Below are 22590 nucleotides of genomic sequence, written 5' to 3' on the forward strand. Positions count from 1 at the left end.
TTCTAATCTATGAAGATTGTGTATCTGTCTATTTAAAGTCATCTTTTAATTGTGATCTTTTCAATCCAGTTGTTATACACATTTTTTTCCCATTAGATTTTTTGGTAGGTGTTTGATGTATTTGTTCTAAAATTATAAAGGTACTATTTTAAAAACTTATTTTACTAATGTTTTCTATATTATACTTACTATCTTCACTTATTATTTCTAATAAGTGTAGATTCCTTCAGATTTTCAACACATACATACATGTCACCTGTAAACAATGACAGTTTATTTCTTCTTTTCAATATTAATGTCTTTTCTTGCCTTATGGCACTGTATAGAACTTCTAGACTAATTTTGATTGGAATTGGTGACAGGGTATCTTTTGTGTCTTTCCCATCTCGGGGGAAAACTGTCACCATTCAATGTGATGTTTGCTGTAGGTCCTTTTGCAGATGCTCTTTGTTGAGGTGGAAGAAATTCCTTGTCATTCCCAATTTTCTAATAATCTCATTGTGAATGTTCATTATGTTCTCCACACTCTTCTTTCTTCTCCGGCAAATCTCTGCCTTTTAAGTAACCTGATATTGGAAAAATTCTGCTCTGCTCTTTAGATGCATTTTTTTTTTTAAATTCTCATTGCTTCCACAGCTCTCAAATGTCTGTATAAACATGACATTTTAAATTTATCTCACTTTATCTAGTTATTGCAGAAGGATTACTGGCCTGCTCTAACCTAATCCATCCTGTGCAGAAGTAGACTCTCTCTTAATATTTCAAAACTTTTGTCACTTTGTTTAATCATTACCTATTTTAAGTTCCATGTGGGAATTTTTATTTCTTTACTCATTCGGAGTAGGTTTTGCTTTTTAATTTGGGAATTTTAAGACAAATACTTTTGTGATACTCATTCTTTCATATTATTTTTTGCTTTTGCTTTTTTATGCTTTTTTGTACTTAAAAAAAAATTTATTATGTAAGCTATGTTTTCTTTGCCTGATACTTAGGGGCAATATAATATTATGGCTTCCAATCTTTTTCTTCTGCTTTACACACATGAAGGATGGTATTCATTTGGATATCACATTTCAGTTACATCCTTGGGACATAATATAATTTTCATGCTGGAAATATTAGTCTAGCTTTGTGCTCTAATTTTGTATTTCTTACTTCTTTCCTGTTGACACTTCATATAGTAGAAAGTATCTATATATGATTAACCTGTTATTCTTATTTCAAGTGTTTTTTGAATTGTCATTTTTGTTAGAATAAATTGTTTTTGGATAGAAAGATGAGCTTTCTTACCATGTATTAGCCACAAATTTTACCCCAAACAGATACTATGCCAAATAAGCTGAAGTCAAAGTTTTCCTCGTGTCACAGAAATGAAATATATGTATAATTAGATGAGCTATCATTTCATTCCCAAAGGAGAGTAGCTTATAGGAGAATCTGCTGCAAACACCTTCTGTACTTACTGGAGTCACGGTGAACAGATTGGAAAGAATGATTTGTCTATCAAATACCCGTGTGATAAAATAATTTAAAATTTATGCTAAATAAATGCATGCTGAATTAAAATGATTCTTAATGATATGTAAAACTTTAGAGTATTCCTCAGGGTTTGGCCTATTTCTGTAAAAGTTACTGAAATTTTTAAATATTGTAGTTCAATTTTTCTCTAAGAGAGCTCCTTTTCTTAAGAGTGCCAAAAAATAATATTCTTGATAAAAAGGTACTGATTTGACATGAAATTAGCCACATCTTAAAATATTTTCTGTGTAGTTTTAAAGCAATAAATTATACCACCCATTATATCTAGCAAGATAAGTACAACATTAATTTCCTTTTAATCTATATTCTCATCCAAGGCAGGCACAGATGTCTTGTGATTCTTGCACTATTGAAATGAGGTGGGTTTTTTTTTGGTTTTTTCTTATTCCTGCTAGACCATAATAATATCAAATCATGTACACAATCCCTCTTGTGGAATATTCGTTGTTATGCATAAAATATTTTCTGAAGCCCTTCTATGTGCCTTTTTACATCCTATGAGAACCATATTCAAAGCAAAATATTTGACCTCTGAATTCAATAAAATTACCTTTTTTAAAGCTTATATACTTATATAAAGTATAAAATAGATAATCTTCTGTAGGGTAATGCTTCTCAAAATATAGTCTATATATCTACTTATATAAAAACCCTGGGTGTAACATCACTGCTAGAACTGTGACCAACCAGAGGAAGTCAGTCCTGCAGGGGTCATTTTGGAAATGGCTGCGCCCTCCCCAACCTGTTTCCTGGAGGGCGAGGTTTCAGGCAGGAATCTGCCCTCAGGGAGAGGTTTCAGTCAGGAACCCACCCTCAGGGCTAGGTTTCAGGCAGGAACCCGCCCTCAGAGCAGAGTGTGGAAGTGAAATGATTTGTAATGGATCTATTATTGAAGCTCCCTTTGGAAATACTATATCTATAGATCAGTGGTTCTCAACCTTGGCTGCACATTAGAATCACCTGGGAATCTCTTTAAAATCCTGATTTCTGGGCCCCATCCTCCTGAAATTCTGTTTCTTTGTTACTAATGTTGTGGCCCCACCCCATAACAAAGAAACAATTTCCAGAGGATGCGGCCCAGGAATCAGGATTTTAAAAAGATTCCCAGGTGATTCTAATGTGCAGCCAAGGTTGAGAACCACTGCTGTAGATAATATTAAAAATATATCTAAATGTGCAATTATTTGTCCAAAGAATGAGCATGTTCAAAAATTAAATGAAGAAAATTTGGATATACTTGATGGAGATTTTCACACATATTTAAGTGATGATTCCATTGATTCCACAGATGATGCTGAAAAGGAAAATTTTCCCATCGAATTTCTTAATAGTATTACTCCTTCAGGAATGCCGTGTCATAAATTAAAATTGAAAGTGGGTGCAATCATCATGCTATTGAGAAATCTCAATAGTAAATGGGGTCTTTGTAATGGTACCAGATTTATTATCAAAAGATTACAACCTAACATTATCAAAGCAGAAGTATTAACAGGATCTGCAGAGGGAGAGGCAGTTCTGATTCCAAGAATTAATTTGTATCCATCTGACACTGGCTTCCCATTTAAATTGATCTGACGACGGTTTCCCATGATGCCAGCATTTGTGATGACTATTAATAAATCACAAGGATAAACTCTAGACAAAGTAGGCATATTCCTACCTGAACCCGTTTTTGCACATGGTCAGTTATATGTTGCTTTCTCTCAAGTTTGAAGAGCATGTGATGTTACAGTTAACGCTCTAAATACTCTATCACAAGGGAAATTAGTCAAGCACTCTGAAAGTGTTTTCACTCTTAATGTATACAGGGAGATATTAGAATAAGTTTAATCACTTTATCAGTCATTGTTTGCATCACTGTTGTTTTTATATCATGTTTTTGTTGTTTTCATATCATGTTTTTGTTGTTTTCATATCATGTTTCTGTTGTTTTTATATCATGCCATTGTTGTTGTTATATCTTTTTGTTACTGTTTGTTTATTAATGAATTTATATATTATTTTCATATACATTTTACTAATTTCCTTTTATCTCTCACACTTCTATTATAGAGAAAGGGCAAATAGCAATATTAAAATATCTCCGCTAATTAATTCCTTTTTTAAATATGTTTTATTGATTTTTTACAGAGAGGAAGGGAGAGGGATAGAGAGTTAGAAACATCGATGAGAGAGAAACATCAATCAGCTGCCTCCTGCACACTCCCCACTGGAGATGTGCCCGCAACCAAGGTATATGCCCTTGACTGAAATCGAACCTGGGACCCTTGAGTCCGCAGGCCAATGCTCTATCCACTGAGCCAAACCGGTTAGGGCAATTAATTCCCTTTTAATGTGCATGAATTTCGTGCACCGGGCTACTAGTATATATATGTATGATTATTGGGTTGCTTACCAAAGATGTTGATTCTGAGGCTCTATAGTGATAAAATTAATCAGAATGTCTCTGAGTTAGGCCTGGGACTCTGCACTTTATACACTTTATTTTGATGCACATATAAAACTGGAGGATGGCTGGTAAAACAGTAAAAATCTTGGAATCAGACTTAGCTTCAAATTCAAGAAGATTACTTATTAATTAAATTGTGATCATTAGAAAATTATTTAGCCTCTTTCTAGCTCATTTTTTATATGTAAAAAAAGAATAATGTTTGTAGGTGGGATAATTACATATAATGTATGCATGCTGATCATTATAAAGCGTGTCAAATAGTAATTGCTCAATAAATGCTACCTATTATTAACATACTTTTGAAAAGGAGCCACACATTATGTTAGGAAATCAGAAGTGGTTCACTGAGGATTTTCACTGCTGATTAGAATAGAGTAGCTTGCACCAAACATAGTCCCACCAATCAACTAGAAAAGTTGCTAATATTAAAAAAGAAAAATAACCAAAGTAAAGGTATTACAGAAAAGATTACTAGAACAATTAAGACTATAGGGGCTAAGATTATAGAAAGAGGGGAACAGATGAGAGATTATTTTAGCAAATAGAATTTCCAAGGGGACATTTGCCAATTCTGAGTGAGGAAACTGGGATATTCATTCACCAACTCCTGTTTGTCATTGATTGACAGCTGGAGTGTAGGGAGGAGGAGGAGAAATTAATTTCCTGGCAATTCCAGACTACCGCTACCACAAAAGTAACCTTTTGTTGCTTTGGAGAAAGCCCTGGGACAAAGAGATGCATGTACTAGCAATTAAAAGAACTGGAAGTCGGCTAGAGCCTAGTGAAGTGGTAAAGCCAGAGTGAGATGAACCAGGCGCTTCATAATATTGGTTAAGGTCCACAGTTTAATATTCCGATTCATGCTTGCCCTATGTTAAAGTATGTCCTTTCATTACTTCTGTGAAGCCATACCCAGTGACAATTTATGAAACCGGGAAACTAGGGTGGCAGCTGTAGTTATTTCTGAAACCACAACTGATATTCATTATCTTTTTCAACTCAACTACTCTCAGATTTCGCTCAACCCCAGCCAGTACCTTTGCTGGCCTAGTGGTGAGATTTACACCCTTATCACTCAAAAGCCTGAGCTCCTATGGTTATTATACCCTATTCAGGTGATGGTTTCTATAAATGCCCATTCATGGCTATTACTGAACCTGGAAGTAAAACAGGCACCCCAGTGATCCTTTGAGTTTCAGTCATTCCTGTCTCAACCATGCAGCAGCAACTCATGCTAATCAGGGTCAACTAATGAGGCTAGTACAGTAACTCTTTTCTTGGGTGCTTTGAAGAGCATTGTATGACCAGGTGGCAATTCACAGGTTACTAGATCCTCTGGTGAAAGATTTCTTCCTAACCTTACCTCCTACTCCTACCAAAGAACAAAGACTTCAAGTAAAGCAGGACCCAAACTTATACTAATAGAAAACAAAAACTCTTCAAGTTGATTGCTTGGAATGATGGTGAGAGCAGTCAGTCTTTCTTCCATTCTTTGGGTTCCAGGACTCAGTATTCTGCCTACAGCAGCACCGTAAACATGCCCCGACCATGCAAGTCTCTATGCCAGTGCTTGAGCTGCCCCTGTGAGAGGCCACACCAACATTCTATTAGTCCAACAGCTGATAGGTGATGCAGACCAGTGGATTCATTGGTCTGAAGCAACGTGATGCAGTATCAGATGTTCTGTGTGTCCTTGGGCTTAGCTGCCCAAGGCTCTGTGGGCACAAAAATTAAACCTATAACTGGGAGATGTATCAATCCAGATAATGACAAGTTGCTGCCTAGGGAAAAGGGCATCAGATCTATTCAACTTGCCATCAAGGAACTGGGTGAGCTCATCAAGGGATGGTAACATATTGAGGATTTCATGTCAATTTTTGCTGCTATTGGGTTGGACATTCAGGAGCAAAAATCAGTCTTCGTGAGACAAAATACCTATTGTTAGGTGTACGTATTGCCTTCCTCCTGGCCAATATGGGTATCCCATTCGTGTGCCCATTGTGAAAGCATTGGAATGACTGAGTAGGTGGCTGGCTAATCCCCACCAGATGAGTCACATTATCCATTTGATTGCTCAGTGTCTCTGCTGCAGTGGGTGATCTTGAGTGGGCATGGATATAAGACACAGGAAGCACATACTTTTCTTACAGTTCCCTCTAGTTTAAAAGAATTCTCCTTAATAAACGATAGTTCTGGTGCTTGTGTAGTTGAGAAACAAAGTGATGAGTAACTTCTGGAGCACAGGCATTATCAAGGGAAGAAAATGTAGAGCAGGTGGGAAGACCAAAGAAATTTATTAAACCCTGAAGAAAGCCCTGATGAAATTTAATAAACAACTAGGTTCTCATCCTGGTATTTCCCCCAAGGGGCACATGAATGGAATAGCCATAGAGGCAATGCATACATCTAACAGTATGTATTCTAAATCATTGATCAGCCAGAGAAAAGCAGAAGACCCTGAGTTTGAGGGATTTTGTGCCATGAGATGGATAACAATTGGGCCTAAATATGAGAAAACCATGTTCTTATCATATATTCATCATTCTATATTGTGAAGCCATTTAGCTTTCTTGCGTTACAGTCCTTTATTATGAAATATCCTTTCAAATGTATTTCCACATCTATTTATAGTAGTGGCACTGAGGAAAATTGCAAGTTTTGGAGCCAGACAAACCAGATTCAGATTTTATCTCTGTAATTTCATAAGGCTATTTAAATGATCTGAAATGGTGAAATGGCAGGAACTAAATCCTAATGGGTATTATTATCAGTATTATTTATCATAGCTCTAAATAAATTTAATGAACATTTAATTAATTCCAGAATTGCCACTATTTACTCTAGAAAAAATTCTCTAACCTTTGTAAGTTTTACTCTTTTTTTGTAAAGAAATAGATTAAATGTCACTACTTACATGTTTTGTACTGACATTTCCAAAGGAGTCATATTTGGCCCGAAGGTTTCTAGAAAAACAAGACCTTTAGATTATTGATTTTATAGTTTTCCACTCCTTCAGTCAAATCAGGTGCATAGCAGTTGCTGCTACTTTCACAAGGGTGGTTTGTTTATCCGGCCAGCTAGATGGAACTCAATACTGACTTTTAAAATTAAGAAGGAAAATTAATGTTCTTTCTAGAGTAATACCCACATCAATACTTGAATCATTCAACCCAGGTCATGTAGAACTGCATTTAAAAATTCCCAAAACATCATAGCTTAAACATTTTATGACCCCAAGCATTCAGGGCATTTGCCTTACTAACCAAAAAATAAGTGTTTAACCTCTTGTTGTTCTCACCAGGCAAATGCATTCTGACTTGTCAAATTCATCTCTATATATTCTTAGTGTCTGATAAATTATTTTTTTTAAAAGCAATTTTCTCTCCCTGACCAATTTGGCTCAGTGGATACAGTGTTGGCCTGCAGACTGAAGGGTCCTGGGTTTGATTCTGGTCAAGGGCATGTACCTTGGTTGCAGGTACGCCCCCAGTGGGGAGTGTGCAGGAGGCAGCTGATCAATGTTTTGCTTTCATCCATGTTTCTAACTCTCTATCCCTCTCCCTTCCTCTCTGTAAAAAATCAATAAAATATATTTTAAAAATAAAAATAATAAAAAGCAATTTCCTCAATCTATATTATAACAGGCACACCACTCACCACTCTGTGAAGATGAGGCTTGTTTTAGCACTATATATATATGAATTATTTCTGCTAAATGCAAATAAAAGTAGCAACAGTTGTTCTTTGTATGTCATTTGACTATAATGCTTCTAAGATCATGAACATAATATATTATACAGTCAAGTCATACAATATTAGTTATATTTATTTGGTCAGGGTTCATTTGCAGAGACTATAATGCTGTTGAGCAGGTTTGAGCAGAGATGGATTTATTACTGGGTATTTAAAGACTTATAAAATCTTCAGGGCTGCTGAAGAGACAGTTGTAATATGAATCAATACTTCAGGCCAACTCTCCTACCATGGACCGGGGACAAAGTCAACTATTGCTGTCATTCAGGCCCATCCTGAGGAGCTCTGTTATGTAGTGCCTATCAAGATTTTATTGGTGACAGAATATCACACAGACAAAAAATATTTTTCTTCCTCTGCTACATATAAAACAGACTACTTTTATTTTCTCCTTGAGTAGGTGGACATAAGGAACTTCCTAAAAAACCATCGGTGTAGTTAAGGCAAGGCAAATAGTAGTAGAAACAAGAACCCTGAGGATCCTATTCATGCAGGTTATTCATCCTTTCTGGACTGCTAGGGCCCATTCCATAGTCAGCATCCATTAAACAATGAAATGCTCCTACAGATGATTCAGTGGATGAAATAATTTTGTTTACAAGGAGCAGTTTAAGTGTCATAATCTCTTTGTATTCCTAGATCTTAAGAATATAGCCTTGCCCTAGATGGTTTGGCATACTGGTTAGAGCATCAGCCTGTGGACTAAAGGGTTGCAGGTTTGATTCCTGTCAGGGCACGTACCTTGGTTACAGGCTTTGAGGGCACACGTGGGAGGCAACCAGTTGATGTACTTTGGTTGCAGGCTTCGGGGCACATATGCGAGGCAGCCCGTCAATGAGTCTCTCTGGCATCGATTTTTCTCTCTCTGCCTTTCCCCCTCCCATCCACTCTCTCTAGAAAATCAATGGAAAAAATATCCTCAGGTGACGATTAACAACAACAAAAAATGCAATCTTGACTGAATATATTCAGTCTTTACTGAAGTCCAGTACTAAGTCTGGAGTTGACTTTTTTATTTACTTTTTCCATTAAAGTTTAACATTCAATATTATTTCGTATTAGTTTCAGGTATAGAGAATAGTGGTTAGACAGTCATATACTTTACAAAGTGTTAGCTCCGATATTTCTAATACCCACCTGGCATCATATACAGTTATTACAATATTGTTGACTATATTTCCTATGCTATACTTTACCATCCCCATAACTATTTTATAACTACCAATCTGTACTTCTCACTCCCTTCACCTTTTTCACCCAGTCCCCAAACCCCCTCATCTCTGGCAAACATCACTTTGTCCTCTGTATCTGAGTTTGGCTTTTCAAATTGAAACTAGTCCTCATTTGAAGAAGGCATGGTTTTACTCCAGGCCGTAGAGGAAATTCTGCACTGAGGTTCCTCTTGGGATTGGTGAGAGGCACCATGTGATATTTCTCTGCATTACACGTTTCTCACCACTGGGACTGCTTTGTGATAAGGCTTGAGTGGTAGGACAAGTTATACCATTGATTGGACCTGCTGCAGAGCCTTCTTTTGCTTTGGACATGACTTAAATCTGGCAACCTTGTGCATTTCTCAGCAGGTGGATGGGGTAGTGAATTCAAATATCAGATATGTTGCTTCTAAAATCCAAAGGGCCTGATAAACATTGTGCTTCTTTATTGTACAGTGTAATGTATATCCATTTTCACTCACTTTAGAGGAGTACCTTACATGTCTCTGACCAATGGATTCCTAGATGTTTCACTGATGTGGCAAGCTGAATGTTTATGGGATTTATTGTCTGTTCTTTTCCATGCTGTGTTTTGAGGCATCTTATGTTCAACTCGTCCAGCTAACATAATGATATCAATATAATGGATGGCACGATGTTCTGTAGGATATCAAAATGATCAATAACTTTCTGGACTGTATATTAGAGAGAAAGAGAATTGACATGACCCTGAAATAAGACAATGAAAGTGTGCTGTTCTTCCTGATATTTTGTGCTATTTTGATTATTTTGAATTATTGAGATAAGTAAAAAAACAGTCTAAGTCAATAACTACATATCAGGTACCAAGGGTATGTTAATTTGCCACTGGGAAGATAGTTATATGAAACACTTGAATATTCCACAGTATGGGAATTATTTTTTATTCTTGTGTATGGTATGTTTCTATCAAATCAATGTATCTATCACTTGACCATTGTAAGTCCTAACATTAACTGGTTGGTCACATTAGTGTTTTGGAATTCTGGGTATGTGTGTTAGGTCAGAGTTAGTATCTAATTATCTTCATAATATCAAATATTTCTCTTTTCCCAGTACAGTCACAATGAAAAATATTGACAGGTCACAATAAGACTTAGAAAAAGGACTCACATAGTTTGATTCCTTTTAATCAATGAGTTCCATAGCTAACAACTGGATTATGTCTGTGAATTAAGAAGCCCTGACTTAATTAAAGAATATTTTCTTGGGCTCCCAGGGGTGCATAGTTAGGAGTGAGTAAGAAATCCATTCCAGTCCAACATTTGTATCTTCCTGAATTTTTAAATTTTTGTTTTCTGCATTTATAAGAAATGTCTGTCTTTTGACCTTTATATAGTATATGTCCTCACCAAGTTACTAGTTAATCAGCTGAGCAAATAGTCTGTGCTCCTTGAGGTAATACATGAAATCTAAGATCTCGGATACTTATTCTTCTAATAATAAATGTGGCTCTAATTAAACATTACCTTCCCAGTCGTCAGTCATGTTCCCAGGTTTGGGTCAATATCAATTAGCAAAGTCTTGCAATTAATTTTCAAGAAGACCCTATACATACTAGGATTTCACCTGATTAGTAATAAACCCATGGATATAAAACTCATCATGCGCCATCCATTATCTCACTGATTATAGATGAAAATGAGAGTCAGATCCCACTCCGCTACTTAGGACACAGAGTTCAGGTGGATATTTTTAAAAGAAGCTTGCAGTACAGGTTGGTAATGCTTAGTTTGTTTGCACAAAGTTTTTAAGTTCATATTTTAAAACTACAGTGATTATTGAGTTCTTTTCAGATTCTCTGGAACAAAAACAAAGTACCAGTTGAGTTATACACAAAAGAAAAATCAATACCTAGAAGGAACAACAAACCACAAATATTTCAAGGAATAGTTAGAGAGCAGTTGCTTTTCTTACATTGAAGTTTATTCTGGGAATTTCCTTTCCAGCAAATTAGTTCTGAATCTTCCAACTTTTCTTGGAAACCATACAGAATAATAAGGGAAACAGTGATAGATAGCAGGCCATCCATCAAATATTTATGCTTCCTTTCCATTGTTTAGAGTTGTTTCTTGGAATCAGCTCCCCAGCCTACAAAGTCTGGAGAGCCCAACCTTTTCTTGTGTTTGCTTTCGTGTTCAAAGGTCAATTCATTTTATTTTTTATTTAAGTATTTTTTATTTAAGTTGCCATACAAGGTAAGAGTCTGATGAGATTTTCGCTGGAAATGTTGGGGAGAATTTAATAATTTAAAAAATAATAATAATGAGGGACTTCCACTTCCAGCCAGGACAAAAATAAACATGCCCTGATATAAGCAATTAAAATATTGGACAGATTATATGAAACTACTGTTTTCAGATATTGGACAACAGGCAGCACAGGGTTATTATCCCCAAGAAAAGGTAAAAAATGAAGTGAATGCTACAGTTGCTTTGACTTTCTACTAGAGGCATGATAGAAAGAGAAGCAACCCCCAAAGAGCATGGAAGACATGCTAATTTGAGAAGACAGAGATGACCCACTTTCAGACACTTGTCCAAAGACATCAACTAAGAGCCAGGAGACCCTTCCCTTCTCTCTAATGTTCTTCTTCACAACCAACATCTTATCCTTGCTACCTAGGAGAATGTGATGTCATAGAAGTTACTGTCTGGAGGGAATAATGAAGAAACCAAATCTTTCTGAGAGGTCAGATAAAATAAGGGCAAAATTTTTTCTTAATACTTATCACAAACTGTTAGTCAAGTCCTTGGTAAAAGCAGTTTCAAGGCAGTTTTAGGAAGAGAGGACAGTTGGGGATGGGTAGAGAAGTGAGCAAGAGGTGAAGAACTAAGACCAGCTATAAACTAGAGGAACTCATGAGTGTGGGGTCAAAGGAGTATTTTATTCACATGCAAAATACTTCAGCACTTTTAATTATTTATGTGATGATAATAAAACCAAAGGGGATGAAAAATGCATGAGAGACTAGGGCTGATTCATAGAACAAATTATTTGCATTTTTCAAGTCATCTACCCAGACTTATGGAGCGGCAGCGATTGGTGGAAGGAGGAGAACTTGGGACTTCTGCAATTTTGTAAGTTATTCTTCCAAAAACATTATTTTTTTTAATTTTAAAAAATATATATATATATTTTTTATTGATTTTTGACAGAGAGGAAGGAAGAGGGATAGAGAGTTAGAAACATCGATGAGAGAGAAACATCAATCAGCTGGCTCCTGCACACCCCCCACTGGGGATGTGCCCGCAACCAAGGTACATGCCCTTGACCGGAATCGAACCTGGGACCCTTCAGTCTGCAGGCTGATGCTCTATCCACTGAGCCAAACTGGTCAGGGCCAAAAACATTATTTGGGATGTATCAACCCATAAAAGAAATATCCTCTGGACCTATATATTTGTAGAGGTGTTTTTAAGGTGCATTCCCAAATCAGGCACTTCAATGGGACCATTCACACATGGGGTGTACCCTCAGTGGCTATGCTTTTACTACGACACCACCTGCCTCTGCACAGGTGACTGGTCCAGAATGGGCAAATGATTGAGACTAATCAGGTTGGCTCTCCTGGATTTTGGAATTAGACTTCAAAGCAGTACAGTACAGGTTGGTCTTCGAACAGAGGAAGAGAAGTATGACCTTGAAGTTGTGGACTAAGAAGCAGAGAAATCTGTTCTGCAGAGATAAAATGACTAAGCAGATTCACTGGTGATTGCGAAAGGACATGGACTTGCTTGTTGTTTTTCTCCTCATTATGTCCCCGGCATCTGGTGCTATACTTGGAATACAGTAAATGTTTACTAAACATTTTTTAAATGCATGAGTGAAAACTGAATGAATCAACCATTCAGGCTTTTGTACTGGTAAAATAAATATGATGCCATATATTATTGGTCATTATCCATTTCTCTGAAGGTGTTATTTATCCAAAGATCCATATATTAACTTAACTTTATCAGAGCTATAAGATCTCCTAAGATAGATATTATGTGGGAAAAGAAATTACATATCTATAACTTTTCATAAAATCATCAAGTCATTTCTTGGCATTGTTTCATTTTCAATCACAATTTAATTAATTCAATAAAAATCAAAGATTAATTTGATTTTATTTGAAGAGAAATGAATTACTATGAGGATCCCATCAAATTTGACCAGTAGGTTTATTATTATTATTATTTAATTAAGGCTTTTTAGTTAGTTTGATTTTTGTAATATGCTGCTTGGTTAGTAAGAGCTTTTTTCCCTTGGATATGGCAGCATGAAAACTTTGTAGAGACTATTCCTGCTTATAGGAGTCAGAACTTCAGACCACCCTATTCCTAGATTTTGCAAATCACTCTGGCTCAAACTTCTCTGATATAGCACATTCACTTCTCTGTAACAGCTTAAAAACATTACACTCTGAAAATGCTGATCAGTGACAGTTTGGCTGGACTTGATGAGGCGTTCTTCCATAACCACTAAGGGAAGTAGCCAATATTGAAGGTTAAATTCTGTTGCTAGGCAACCCAGAAATATCCAGTGTACCTAAGAACTTTCTTCCACTCAAACACAAGTTGTAGAGAACTGCATCAATCAATTCAACAATCAAATGCCATTTATTGGAAAGAGAGCTCATCTAGTAAGAACTAATCATTCTACAGGTGTCCAGCTTATGTGATTAGGTATCTGTAGTTTTTTCTAAAGTCTCTATGTGCACATGTGACCACAGTACAATTTTTTAATTTATTAGACCAGAGACTTTTAACTCATTAATTCAGCCCATTAACTGAACCCTTACTTAGCTATATGTCATGTCAGGTACTGCGAATACAGAGATAAATGGAGAAATCTTGGCCCATAGGGAGCCAACATTCTAATGTTGGAGATAAAAAAGTAAACAAAGCATTTCAAAGATGATAAAATAGGGGGGAAAACACACACACAAGTAAATACAGAGGTAATGGGAATACTGTAGGAGGAGTAATTAACTTTTCTGACGGACTTAATGTGTGAGCTGAGTTTTAAAGGAACAAAAACAAAAAAATTTTTTAGGCAGAAAAGGAGATACAAGCATTCCCAGCAGAGGAATTTCTGTGCATTTGGAAAGTCGCGGGCCTATGAAACAACATGATATTTTTGGAGAGGCATAGGCAGTTCAGTATAATCTAGCATAAGGTGTTGATGAAGAAGTCTGAAATGGCTGGATATGTAGACAAAGGCTGGATACGTAGGACCAGATAATAAGGGCCTTTTGTTCCAGGGACTCTTTCATGCATTGTATGGGCCTACGACATTTTATCTTTGGAGTAGGGGTCCCATGGGGGTTTTAACAGGGGAGGGGCATAATCATATTTTCTTTATTAAACATTTTATTGATTTATATTAAATAATACTTATTGGGATTTTTAGTCAATGAAATGTAAACCAAAATATTGAACTTGTTCATCCTATATAATAAAAAAGAAACACGCAAATTAACTGTCCCTCTGCTATGCTCAAGCCACACCCATAAGCCATGCCCATAAGCTACACCCACCAGCCAATGAGGAGTGGGTATGCAAATCAACCCAACAAAGATGGCAGGTAATTTGCATACACAGAGCAGAGTGGGAGAGCTGGCAGCTTGGGGGGACGTAGCTCCCTTGGTCGCTCCCTGGGTCGCTCCCTTGGGGGGACATGGCTCCCTCGGTCACCCAATGGAAAGCAGAGCAGGAGAGCCGGAGGCTTGGGGGGACATGGCTCCCTCAGTCAGGGAAAACCCAGAGAGTGGGGGGGACAAGGAATTCTGGGAATAGTAATTTTGGTGACAGCCCCAGGACCGGAAGCAGAAGCCCAGAGCTGGGGGAGCACCAGGAATGCTGGGAATCGTAGTTCTCCTAGACACTAGAGCAAAGTGTACCTGGAGCAAGTTACTGTTGTGGTTGGGGATGGAGGGAAAGCAAAGGTGAGAGACATAAGTAAAACCAGAGTGTCTAGGAAAAATTAAAGGGAAGATATCCTAAAACTTCCAGGAAATCTCCACCAATGGAGCAAAGAGAAAAAAAAAGACTCTATTATTTTGTGAGCAACAAACCAAACTGGGTTGGGGGGTCTCAGACAATTCGCTCATATGATTGAAAAGACAGACAGAAACTCCCATATTGGAGAGGGTACAGGTCGGGCTGAGGGACCCCCCTCTCTCCCCTCCCCCCGTGCACGAATCTTCGTGCACCGGGCCCCTAGTCAACACTAATAAAAGAGAAAAATGGTAATTGGCGTATGAGCTACCCTTTTCATTGGCTAATCAGGGCTATATGCAAATTAACTGCCAACTAAGATTGGCAGTTAACTGCCAACAAGATGGCGGTTAATTTGCATATGTAGGCACAATGCAGGGAGGCGAAAGGGAAAGCAGGAAGAAGCCCCCTGCCACTGACAGTGATCGGAAACCCAGGGGGGAGCTAAGAGCTGGGGGGCAGGGAAAAGGCGGCCCTGGGGCCATGATCAGAGAATCAGGCGCCTTTGCCGCCCTGGCCAGTGATAGCAGGAAGTAGGGGTGGAGCCAGCGATGGGAGCTGGGCACGGTCGAAGCTGGCAGTCCCAGGAGCTAGGGGTCCCTTGCCTGGGCCTAAAGCGAAGCCCACGATCACGGGGCCGCTGCAGCTGCGGGTCCCCGCTGCCCGGGCCGGACGCCTCAGCCAGAGGCATCAGGCCTGGGCAAGGGGCCGATCCTGCGATTGGAGGGTGATGGGGGTCAACGCCTGAGGGCTCCCAGTATGTGAGAGGGGGCAGGCTGTGCTGAGGGACACTCCCCGCCCCCCCCCACACACACACACCCAGTGCACGAATTTCGTGCACCGGGCCCCTAGTAATTTTATAATACTCTATCGATATTTTAAAATGTACCCTTCGAAAATGGAAACATTTCAAGATGTACAAATTAAGACCTCTGTCCCCTACCGCTTTCACTCACCCCAAGTCCCTCCACAAAGTTCATTGTTGTTAACAGTTTTTGAATGAATGTTCCCAGAAAATACACACACACACACACATACACACACACACACTCGCACACCTACCCCATGATCTATCTATATAGTAAGATTTCTACATATTTACTAAACTGTCTATCATTAACCTATCACCTTTGTAACTATCCACTGATACATCTGTCCTCAAGCTATTTCTCTATGTATCCATCTATTGATAGTTAGTAATCTTTGTGACTTGTTTACTGTTACTTTTTAGTAATGCAAAATTATGAAGATTATATATTACTTATTTAGATAGACTAATCATCTGAAATTCATTTTTGGATAAATAACAGATAAGGATCAGGTTGTTTTTTTTCCATTTGGATATCTAATTGAATCAGCACCATTTATTGAAATCACCATAATTTTTCCATTGAATGTTAATGGCCTCTTTATCATAATTCAGGTGATCACATATATGTGATCTCTGGTCTGGACACTTATAAAAAGAAACCAGTGAATGCATTAAATAAATAGACAACAAATCTATGTTCCTCTCTCTCTCTCTCTCTCAATCAATATAATTAAAAACAAACAAACAAACCAAAACACAGCTCCCCTTCACCACTTCAAGCTTAGAGGGTAGAAACAGCTCACAGTTTGTATCAGTGTGGGAAATTTAATTATTTAATAGTTTTCCAGACCTTCATGGAATTTTATAAATAATCACTTTATAAATTACTCAGTTTGATCACACTAATTTATTCCTTCCAGGATCCTGAAATAGCACCTGTATTTGCTGGTTCTTTTAGTCTATAAAATGTATCATATTTAATTTTTTGAATCCATCTTTTAAAAATCATGTCTATGACTTGTTGCTTCTGTATGACCCTCACCCTGTTTCTGTTTGTCCAGCTCTTAGCCATTTTCAATTCTTAGATGAAATGCCATCTCTTCTCTCAGACTCTCCCTCCAAGGTGACTCTTCTGTCCTGATTTGCCACAGCAATCCTGGTTAACACCTGTTTTCCTGGCATAATTGTCAATTGCTCCCCCTTTCATTCTTAAACTGTGCAAGTTTAGATGATAAATTATATTGTCACCTTATCTATGAGCCCTTCAACCATAAGGAATTTCTCCTGATTCTGATCTCCATATAATTTTATTTGCATTTCTTACACAGAGCATTATTTCTATTGGTATCGTAGTCATTTATGTTTATCTCCAAACCTTTCATGACCTATGTTCTCCTTGAGAACAATAACCATATATCTTAGTCACTAGTACACTAGGAAAAAAATATATGTAGAAAGAAACTACATATATAATATATTTTTAAATTTTATATGTAAATTATATATTTATTTCTTTATTCATATACATATATTTGTGTGTATATATATCAAATACAAACTATGTAGAGAAACTATATATATGATGTGTACCCATAAATATATGTATACATATGTATACATATATCTATGTGTGTGTATATAGATAGATAGATAGATAGATAGATAGATAGATACACACAGAGAGAGAATGAATAATATTTATCTCCTTCACAATATAAAATAATTCCAATTTAATCATAATCTTTGAATTAAAGTTGGTTAAGTTGGAATTTTATTTTTATTATTAAATTTATTAGGGTGAGATTGAAATTTTAGGAAGGATAAAGGTGACCAGGCAAACACATACTTGACTTTGAGCAGTGTCACTGCTCTCAGATAAGTGTGCCAGCCTCATGACAGAACAAAGAGATGAGAACAATATCAACTTAGAGGGTTGTTCCAGAATAATGTGTGGCTTGGAGACTCTCCAAAAACTGGGGTACGTTGAGGGGGCTAAATTTCACACAGATAGGTCACACTCATCTCTATATAAAAAATTAAACAAAACTCTTTTTTAGCAGAGTTTTGCATGGCTGGGAGCATTTAGATTACTTTTTGAAACCTTTCCAGTAATATGGCATACTTCTTGATGACAAGGAACACATCTCATTCATTTTTGTTTCTCTAATATCATTTACTGCACTAACACTCTACTGCTGAACTGATAATGTGCCTTTAAACAGATCTCTTATCTCAGAATACAAGTATAATGATATGTGTAATTGCATGTGTGTAGGTATGTAAACAAATGTAATGCTAAAGTACATCTACATTTTAAATTTGGCCACCATTTACTTATTATATTTTTAGAAACATAGTTTAGTGCTGAATCAATGTTATTAAAAATGTTATCAAAATATTCTTATAGATCACACTGTGCTACAAACAATACAAAGCAGTTCAAGTCAGGCCTGTTTACTTCCTTTACACTTAAGCAAACAGCATCAGCATTAAACTAAAAGTCTCTTGTTGGTGACTTGATTTGCCCACCGTGCATCTTCAAACATGTGCTATATAGACGTGTCCTTCACTTTAAACCATTTTACATATTGTCAAGAAATTAAATGTGGTCTCTTGAAGCTCTGTCAAGCGCAATTTCCATTATATCCACCAATTTTAGAATTGTAAGAGATCAATGAGTTCATCAAGTCCTTCTCTCCGCATGGATTGCTCTCAGCTGTGGTGACATGACAGAACTGTGTGCTTCTGAGTATATTACATGTTCATGCCTTACTTCTGAACTGTTAGCAATAAAGTCATTTATAGATTAAAGATGCTAGAGAATATATGATTAAAGAGGAGCTACTCCGAGAGGAGAGCGGCCGTGTCACTCGATGCAGAATGGAAGGTGGATGCTTTGCTGCATCGCATGACCTCCCAGCCCTCATGCTTTACCCAGTCTCCTCCCTTTGCTATTTCTTACCATTGGCAGAAAATGTAAGGTTAACCAAAATGACCCCACAATCCTCCACTCCACCCTACTCTTCGCTTAGAGTGACATATATTAGCAGGTGGTTATTTTAATGTATATGTATTCCTAGATTTGGAGAGATGGGGGGGGGGCGGTCAGGAAATAATTAAGTAAAAGTAGCATTGCACTAACCTATAATTATTAATAATAGTTCAGAAATTTCAACAATTCTGTAAACCACAATCCTACAATGCATGTTAGGGTTGGGAGGATGCACAATATAATTTAATTTTCTAACACTGGCTATAGAGGTAAGTAAGAACATTTTTCTCTAATTCACGGTGGCATTTCCAACTTACTTGAAGAGACGTATTTTTCCTGAAAAATGCTTCTGCAAACCACTTTACTGCTTAGGACTCTGAATAGTTCTTATGTTTGAAGTACCTATGATTTTTTAGGCTAGGCAACCTCACAAATACTGCAGATTTACAGTATAATAGAATATCAAATCTTTTCCGCCTTGCCAACTTTTCAGCAGTTCTAAAGTGGACGTAAGATTATATTAAAGCATAAAATCCTAGAGAGAGGGAGTACTAGGTTGCATTTTACCATTTTAAAAATAAACTCTAACTTTTCTTTTGTAACTGTGATAGCACAATTTTCTGGTCTGTGGACAGAAATGTCATTTTTTATATTAGAGGAAATGTCAGACATCATTTCGGGGGGGGGGTGATTTTCCATGGACAACTCATGATCAAACTGTTTGGAGGAAAAGCTCTGCAATAATTCTACCCTTTGAAATATTTTTGGATATTTTTATATTAAAAAATTATTTAAAAATTATAATTTTTCAGTTCCTCAAATTTATTTTAGAAGACATTAGATTATAAGCTATTCAAATAAACAGTCATGCCCTTTTCTCTTGGCAGCAATTATTGCAGTATCATGGAATTTTCCAATTGATCAGCTATATTAAAATGATTCTTCTAACTTGATTCAGGAATATTTGTTTCAATATGTACCTCTAGTGTGATCAACATGAGATACATTTGTTTTCTTTACATTATCATTTTCAGTGGCAAATTTTGTAACTCAACTACCTTTCAGTGCTACTAAAAACAATGGAATCTAATCTGATTGCATGAAGATGCTTTAGGGAACCTGTTCTATGAACAGAGGAATAGAGCAGCAGCATTCTACTGTGCTTTTAGAGTGCAGCTAGACCTTCAATGTTAAAAGCCATTAGCAAGAGTTTTCTCTTAGAGGAAGTCTAAAATGCAAGTAGCTATTGTGGGTTCAAGTACAGAATAGACTTTGGGCAAACTGAAGTTCCTTTTGAATTTGGCCTCAATAAATCTACAGTCAAATTGACAATATTGTTGTTTTTATATGCTCAAATTTATGTCTTTTTTATTGATTTTAGAGTTAGGTAGGGAGAGGGAGAGAGAGAGATAGAAACATCAATGATGAGAGAGAATCATTGATTGACTGCCTCCAGCAAGTCCCCTAGTGGGGATTGAGCCCTGTCCAGGAATCGAACTGTGACCTCCTGGTTAATGGGTCGACGCTCAACCACTGAGCCACACGGGCTGGACTATGTGCTCAAATTTAGAAACCATAACATTGTGAAGATATCAAAAGTCTGAACTAATGTAATATTCCTTATGCATCAATATAAACAATGCATATTAATTATTTAATACGTGCTATGAACTTTACATGGATTACTTCACCTAATATTAAGATATTCCTAGCCTGGCAGGGTGGCTCTGTTGGTTGGAGTGCCATCTGTACACCAAAAAGCTTGCAGGTTCAATTCCCAGCCAGGGCATATACCTAGGTTGTGAGTTCAATCCTCAGTCTGGGCAACCAATCAATACTTCTCTCTCACACATCTCTCACATCTCCATCTCTCTCTCTCTCTCTCTCTCTCTCTCTCAAATCAATAAACCTATCTGGGGTGAGTGAGGATTAAAATAAATCAATACATCAATAAATTTCTATAAGGAAAAGTACTATGTCATCCTCATTGTATGGATGAAAAACTCTTAGCTCTCTAGGTTCTATAGCTTATGGAAGTCACAGCTAGCATGTGATAGAGTCAAGAATTTAACTTGGACAATCTGACTCCAGCACCTTACACTCTTAGGCATAAAACTATTACCCCAGTAGTATAGTATGATAGTTAAGAACTGTAGAGTTAAATATGTGTTTAACCCTGACTTTATCATTTCCCAAGGAAGTATTTCAGGTAAAATAGCTCTTCAAAGCTTCTTGCAAAATAGGGGTGAAAATATCTATTTCAAAGGCTTATTGTAAGGGTCAAAAAATAATATAAAGAGAATTCGTAAAAAGGCTTTCTTTCCCATTGGTAAATAAGGTGGGCTACTGAAATTTCACATATTTCCACACATCTTCTAAAATAAAACCATAGAGACCAAAACAGGCAGCAAATAAAGCTACCCATAGCTTATTCCTACAGTACAGCTGGGAGACAGGTGATAATACAATTGTAAGTTTATGTTTAGGTAGATCAATAAAAATCTGAAAACAGCGGAATTGCCTCATGGGCTCACGTAAAAGCAGACGGTCAGGCAAGAAAGGAGCAGAAGGGAAGAGAGTGCAACAGGAGCGATGGGACACAGACACACGTTAGGGTTCGAGTCCGGAGGAAGTCGTCTCTATCCTGACTCAGGAAATGTAGAGAACAAGAGCAGGTCCAAGATCTGATCAGAATGCTCTGCCACTTGACCGTGAACGTTAAGAGGTTGGAAAGTGTGCAGCCTGGGAGCCGCAGCCTTGCGGAGCCACTGTCCTAGGGGCGAGGCGGCACCTCAGGAAGAAGCCTGTCCCTCGGATGGCAAAAGGAAAAGATGGAAGCGGCAGAAAGAAAGCCTCTAAGAAAATGAAATATTTTCCGAAAATAAGATGAAGACAGAAAAAACCCACATGCTCTATTAAAGAGACTGCACTTTACTGTGAAAACAGAAGAAACTAGTGAAGTAAGAATTTGGTAAATTTCAGGAGGAAATTTTATAAACCTTATAAATAGTCCCTCTACCCGCTGAGGATCATCTGCTGTTGTTTACTCAGCGAATATATCAGACATCCTCATGAACAGAATAAGGAACCCAGAGTCCATTCAATAACATACTGAGAAGAAAATAGAAAATAAATATCACACACATACATGCACATACATACATATACATGCACCACACACAAACACTGGAGGCAGAGAACACCATGTAGCACAACGAGCCAATATGAATTAAGCTATTTAGTTGAAGGTATAAAAGAACACCATAAATTGAAGTTGAAAAACGGAATAAAATGTTTTGAAATAATGGGGACTTCTAGTTTCAAGCCAACATCTAAGAACTTGGAAGTTATCACTCCTGCCCTTATAAGTGAAAGATGAACAACCTGAAAATCAATGACTTTTCTTGGTCTCATTAGAAAACTGAGGTTTCAGGGCAAACAGCCTCCCTGAAACCTGCAGAGACCAGTGATCCAGAGTCAGAGTTGAGATGAGGGCAGCGAGTCCCTCCAAATATGAAAATATACTCTTTAGTTAAAACACTATGAATATCCTGTTCCTGATGTGATAAGGAAAACTCATCACAGAGTTCCTAATAAATAAATACTAAACTGTGAACAAATAAGCTGCTACAAATAACTTCTTGAGGGCTCTAGAGAGTGAAGCAGGTAGATTTGGGAGGGTAGTTAAAATTTGGAGAGAGGAAATTGCCACGTTTATGAAAAATGAAATGTCTGAGATATGAAATGTCAGATTCTCATTTTGTGACTTTGGCCCAAAAGTGAGCCATAATTGCAGGGCAGAGTAG

This window comes from Myotis daubentonii, chromosome 10 (assembly GCF_963259705.1).
Source record: "Myotis daubentonii chromosome 10, mMyoDau2.1, whole genome shotgun sequence".
NCBI lineage: Eukaryota > Metazoa > Chordata > Mammalia > Chiroptera > Vespertilionidae > Myotis > Myotis daubentonii.